Source organism: Dermacentor silvarum, chromosome 1, assembly GCF_013339745.2.
Source record: "Dermacentor silvarum isolate Dsil-2018 chromosome 1, BIME_Dsil_1.4, whole genome shotgun sequence".
Classification (NCBI taxonomy): Eukaryota; Metazoa; Arthropoda; class Arachnida; order Ixodida; family Ixodidae; genus Dermacentor; species Dermacentor silvarum.
The window spans coordinates 109,774,940-109,782,004 of NC_051154.1; positions in this window are offsets into that span (position 1 = coordinate 109,774,940).

The following is a 7,065-nucleotide window of genomic DNA, read 5'->3' on the forward strand; positions in this document are numbered from 1 at the left end:
CTATGCTGGGATCGGCAGAGAGCATGAAATCTATTTCATTCCTTGTCTCTCCATTAGGGCTTTTCCAGGTCCACTTCCTATTGCTGCGCTTCCTGAAGAAGGTATTCATTATTCGGAGCCTATTCCTTTTCGCGAATTCTACCAACATCTCTCCTCTAGTGTTCCTAGAATCGATGCCGTAGTTACCAAATGCTTGCTCACCAGCCTGCTTTTCCCCCACTTTTGCATTGAAGTCGCCCATTACTACAGTATCCTGAGTTTGCACTTTCCTCATTGCTAATTCAACATCTTCATAAAACTGCTCTATTTCTTCATCATCGTGACTAGAGGTTGGGGCGTAGGCTTGTACTACCTTCATTCTATACCTCCTATTAAGCTTTATTACGACGACTGCTACCCTCTCATTAATGCTGTAGAATTCATCAATGTTGCCCGCTATGTCCTTATGGACTAGAAATCCTACCCCGAATTCTCTCTTATCTGGAAGACCTCTGTAGCAGATGACGTGGCCGTTAGTCAGTATACTGTATAAGCCTCACCAGTTCTTCTAACCTTACTAAGGCCAATAATATCCCAGGCAATACCTGATAATTCTTCAAATAGCCCTGCTAAACTAGCCTCACTCGATAGGGTGCGAGTGTTGAACGTTGTCAGATTCAGTTTCCAGTGGCGGCCTGTCCGGACCCAGAGATTCTTAGCACCCTCTGCCGCGTCGCAGGTCTGACCGCCGCCTTGGTCAGGTGCTCCGCAGCCGCTGGGCACTGAGGGCCATGGGTAAATTGTAGGAGTCATGAGGGAGTTAGTGGCCGAATACTGCACCAGGGAGGCCAATTCCTCTTCTGGTGAGGGAGTGACTTTGTTGAAGCTTAGTGGGCCTTCCTAATTTGGTTGCACCTTGACTAGTATAGCCCCACTAGCTCTCGGCAATATTTTTTTCTTTTTGCCGGTTCAGGCGCCACTCCATGCCTGAAAATGTATAGTGGACTGGAAAAAAAATCGAACAGAACACTACACGTCTATGCATACAACACCAAAATCCTCCAACTTAACTGCAGAAGGACCCTAAATCACTGAGAATTGAAATGTCATATGTTCGTACTCTACATCCGTTATTAACGCACGTAATAGTGCCACTGAGAGCCTCGTTGACTTCGCAGGTGTACTATCAGACTCGCTTTCATTTTGCGGTCAAAACTCTTGCGTGCGACTCACGCATTAAAGAAACAAAAACAAACAACTTGCTCAAATTACGCATTCAAGACTACAAGAAGATTCACGCTTATTTATAAGTACTTCCACGCTACTAAATGAAACTCAAATGCTGCCGTCGGCTAGATACACGTGCGAGACACGCACAGCCTTAGACATACCCTTACATAATACGTCGAAGAGAAAATAAATCTGTAGAGTATACCATTACTAAAAGGAATCCGCGCAGCCCGTTTCCAAGGTGCGGTACTCTCTATACGTGCGTGCGGGAACAACCATCCGGCGATTTATAAAATCAGCTGAAGTAGTCTGCAGAATAGCCAGTATCTAACCTAATACAGCGTTATTTTCAGAGCTCTCGAAATCCGAAAAGAAAGTCCTAGTTTAACGGAGCTCACGAGAACTATCTCATATCTCTGCGAATAAACCACTGTTATCCTTTCTTGGGCGTTCAGCTGTCACGTTTTCCTGAAAGCAAACATCAAATTAACTCGGAAATTTATCTGCCTCTACCACGATCAGAAGAGACCAGCACTGTCCTCTGCCTAACAGAACGTTCCTAAAACTCAAAGTTGTTCCAAAGTATCGTAAGAGAAATGAATAATAATGAATGCAACTTACCAAATATACCTCGAAAGAAAAGCATACTGTCAAACAAAACACGTACGACTTGTCACGAACTCGCGCAGAAGCGTCGCTCATCAAACTATTGGTCACTAAAACAATTATTACGAACTCACCTAACAATGACTGTCGACGATAATTTGATTACCATTGGAGCAACGTTGTCAGACACCGTATTTCTGAAGTCGCGTTTATTTAACATCTGTAGTGGTAATTGTGAGAATTCCGTTGCTTTGGCTGTATGCGACATACTCCTCTAATAGTACAATCTATAGTAGGATACAACTTATATATATAAAAAAAAAACAGCAGTTGGCAACAAATGCACATGGACCGCGCGGGTTGTGTTACTCCGCCAGCCAATCACAGAAGCAAACAAAATTGTCGTCATGCGACCTTTTCAAAATGGCGTCGTACTTGATACGACCAGCGCCTCCTCTAGGAGGCACTGGTACGTCTGTACTTCTCGTACTTGCATGTTCCACTATAATAGACAAGTGAAAACCTATAAAATTGGGCCCTTATAATTTAATTTTTGTGGTTACCGGCTTATTTACGTAAGAGGGAAAGCTTGAAGTATGAACTATTTGTATCCTCAGAGGCTGGCGGTTATGAGGGCGTGGGCGGGGCTTCACTGCAGACCTAAGTACCGCGAGCCCTCACTTTACCATGTTTTTTCCCTTCCTCCATGCACTTTACTATGGCACTCGCTTGCCAAGGCCGCACATGAGCATGGCATAGAATAAAGAACCAGTACGGCGGCATGGCGATGACTGTATCACGCTGACGTAATGACCATGATGGAATGACGAAGAAATGTATGTTATTGTCCTAGTGGAATTGTGCCATCATTGTGACTCAAAGTGTTCGTATCGTCCTTTGTTGAAATAAACCTTTCTAAAAGAGAGAGAGAGAGAGAGAGAGAAAGGAACGACAAAGGTGCTATGACGACGAATATGGACAATGAGATGATGACAAGTGTATGACGACAGTATGACGGCCACTGGATGATGAAGCTATAATGACGACGACGCTATTGCAATGAATGCACGATAGCGACTGTCTGGCGACAACGCAAATGACGATAGCAGGAAAAAGGCGCATATTCACGAGTGAATGATGAGCTTGATTACGATAGAATGACGAAGAAGGAATGACGTCGACGGACTGACGAGATTGGTATGATGACAATGGGATGATGTTACTGAAGTGATGATGGTAAAACGACAGCTTACGACGACGACATGATGACAATGGCGTGAGGATGGACGAAGCCATGACGAGAGTACGATGACGACGTTGGAATGACGATGATGGGACGACTGCGACGTACTCACGACGACTGTACGACAACGAATGCGTGGCTGCATGACGACGATGGTATGACAGTGGAATGCGGACAATGGGATGAAGGTGAGCATATGACGACGACGGCGTGGCGACGACTGTACCACAAGTCAGATGACGAAGCTATAGAGGGACGACGATGGCACGACCAACGTTCTTTTGGCACGATCACGAGCAACATACCTAGTCTCCAGTGGCGTAGCCAAGGGGGCGGGGGGGCTCGCACATTTTGGAGATTATCTTGTCCCTACCGAACAATTATAATTGTCATGTATTGTGCACAAGAGCGTGCCTACACTCGGTGACTTGCTAGGCAAAACAGATAGGCAAGAACCCTTGCGCGTGAGCGCTTGCAAAGCCTGCCACCCTGTGCAGGAAAAAAAATATAAACAAATGAACAAATGAATACAGAGAGAGAGAGAGAGAGAGAGAGAGAGAGAGAGATTGTGAAGAGGAAGAGGTATACATAATGACAGGAGTGAGCGAGTATGGGATGAGAGGGAAGTAGAGTGGATATAATCGTCATCTATCTTGCGTGTTTTCCCGTTCTGCTTCGCTGCGCGCCCAGTACTGCGCGCCCAGTACTCTATGCGTCACGCATAGAGTGCAGTCACGCATAGAGTGCAGTCACGAATGGCATGCGCGTTATCGGCGTGACATGACAGGAAATTAACGAGCAGAGATTTCAAGAAAGGAAACGCAAGCAAGACAAATTACGAATATTATTTGGGGACAAAATGTACACCAAGGGGTGTAAACGTTTTTTTAGAGTGTATACAGTAAGCTATAGAGGTTCCCGTTATGGTTCCTTTCTTGCAGAACGAAAAGAAAGGAGGCACATTAAGGGTTCTAAAATCAGCTTTGATATACACGTTTCGTATAAAGCCGCACACTAGATGGACAGATGTTACACTCTACACTTTAAAAAAGTTTGCACCTTTGGGGCTTATTATGTCCCACAACGATAATCGTCTTCTATCTTGCCCGCATTTCCTTTCATTAACGCTTCGAGCCCGGTACTTCCAGGTCACGAGCGGCATCCGCGTTATCAGTGTGACATTACATTCTCAAAAGGAAAGCAGCAAGCGCGGAGCTTTCTAGAAAGGAAACGCAAGCAAGTCAGATGACAATTATCGTTGTGGGGCAACATAAGCCCCAAAGGGTGCAAACTTTTTTAAGATTGTGAAGGCAGTTTACACTCTTTGGGGCGTATTTTTTGTCCTGCAACAATAATCATCGTTGGTCTTGCTTGCGCAATTCCTTTCTTGAAAACTCCGCTCTCGCTACTTTAATTCTTGTGAAGACTACTACGTCACGCTGATAACTCGCATACCGTTTGTGACCTGCAGTATCTGGCGCGTATACTATAGCGTTAGAGGAATGAAAGGCAAGCTATAGAAACATGGCGATTATCGTTGTGGGACGAAGATACGCCCCAAAGCGTGTAAACAGTTTTAGAGTGAAACGAAACGCGAGCAACACTCTTAAAAAAGTTTGCACCCTTTGGGGCTTGTCCCGCAACACTAATCGTCATCTGCTTTGCTTTCGTTTCCTTTCTTAAAAAATCCCCGCTCGCGACTTTCCTGTCGCGAATGCAATGTCACACTGATAACGCGCATGTCGTTCGGGACTTGGAAGTACAGCGGTGAGCACTGTTAGGGTGAACACGCGAGCGCGTGGCCGACGGCACTGTCAGCGCCCCGTTACGGTCATCACTGGAAACATTGCGCATGCGCATCACGCCTTCCGCGAAATAATTGTTCCACCGCGCGCATGACGTCATGAATGCACTTGTTCGTCGTCTGCTAGCCGCATTTTTGTTTTCTAAGCCCATGCATCCTGCATTTTAAGATTTCTTTAAACATCTGTGCTTGAACAGAACAAGACAAAAAAACTTGTATATCTATGGGGGCGTGTCTATTCGTTCCCTTCAAAGTTGTTGTGCATGCAACGCCGTATATAAAACAACCAAACATCTTTCGCAGCCGTTCATTCTGTCGCCAGATCGTATTATTGCTAGGGTTCCCGATGATGAACGGCGCTCAATTGTCGATCTTTCCCTGAAAGGTTATTCCCAGCGGTATATTGGCGCTTTAGTTAATAGGCCCCTGAAGACTGTGAACAGGATAATTCAAGCCTACAAGTATGAAGGTCGCATTCAGGATGCACCCCGCGCGCCCCGCCCTAAAGCTACCACAGACGATGAAGACGCCCTCATAGTTGCAGCTGCTGTTCGTAACCCTTTCTTGCCAGCCCCAGCAATACGCGAAGACTTGGATTTGGACGTTTCGGACACCACTGTTCGACGTCGCCTGCGTACTGCGGGCCTTCGCAGTCGCGTCGCAGCGCAGAAGCCACTACTAACGGCGGCAAACAAGGACGCACGACGGCAGTTCGCTGAGCTGCACGAAGCATGGACATCAGAAGAGTGGGGTCGCGTCATCTTTTCGGATGAGTCGACGTTTTCGACGCGACAAGACCAAAGATTGCGTGTTTGGAGACTACCAGGCACACGGTGAGGCAAACTTCCTGCTTTGAAAAGCAATTGTTTTAGTTAACGTCACAATGCCACGCAGGAACGACCCGGACAACGTGCAAGGTGTTTCTGCCAGTGGGAGATCGAGTGTGAACGTGTGGGGTGCTGTTTCAAGATATGGTTTAGGGCCCCTGCAACGTATACGTGGACACTTATCGTCGGAACAATACTGCAACATTTTGAACAATGTGCTGTTGCCATATGCGAGCAGTTTATTCCCAGACGGTGATTACCTGTTCCAACAGGACCGGTCACCGATACACACGGCGCGGGCTGTCAAGGAGTTCCAGGCGGAGCAGCACATGCAGCTACTGGAATGGCCTCCGAAAGGAGCGGACCTGAATGTGATAGAAAACGTGTGGGGCCGTCTGAAAGCTTCTTTGGCAAGGAAGCCCCTTTATTCCGCGACTTCGGACCAGTTGTGGGCGCAAGTCAGCAACAAGTGGGAAAGGCTGAAAGCCGATCGGGAATATGTTCGATCACTTTACGACTCGTTACCGTCCAGAATAGCTGCAGTCGTTGCTGTAAGTGGTCACATGACTCGCTATTAGATTTGCTCATGTTTTTATATTTGTTCTCATGGTCTTGTTTAACTTGAATTGCAAAAGTGCAATTTTCTTGAATAAAAGTTTAATAATTATCCCTCTTACACTCACTTTTTTCCTTCACGCGCCAATCTTCAATCCAGATGGACCTTGAAATGCAGAAGGTATCAGCTCAGCGAACAAAAAAAGCGGCTAGCAGACGACGAACAAGCGTATCGATGACGTGATGCGCGCGGTGGAAAGAGTGTTTCGCAAAGCACATGCTGCGCATGTGCAATGTTTCCAACGATGGCTGTTACGCGGCGCTGATAGTGCCGTCGGCCACGCGCTCGCGTGTTCACCCTAACAGTGCTCACCGCTGTACCGGGCTCGCAGCCTTAAAGGAAGGAAACGCACACTACAAACATGACGATTACCGTTGTGGGACGAAAGTACGTCCCAAAGCGTGCAAACAGTTTTTAGACAGTGGCAGGAAACGCAAACAACACACTAAAAAAAAGTTTACACCCTTTGGGTTGTATTTTGTCCCCAAACAATCGTCGTCACCTGCCTTGCTTGCGTTTCCTTTCTTGAAAACTCGGCACTCGCTACTTTCCTGCCGAGAATGCTGTGTCACGCTGATAACGCGCAATCCTTTCGTGAGTAGGAAGTACCGGGCTCGCAGCGTTAAAGAAAGGAAATGCGGACAAGACAGATGATGATTACTCTTTGGGGACAAGATATCACCCTAAGGGTGTAAACTTTTTTTTTAGAGTGTACTCTTAAAAATGTCGCAGTTTCGCCCGAAAGGCGAAGCATCAATTG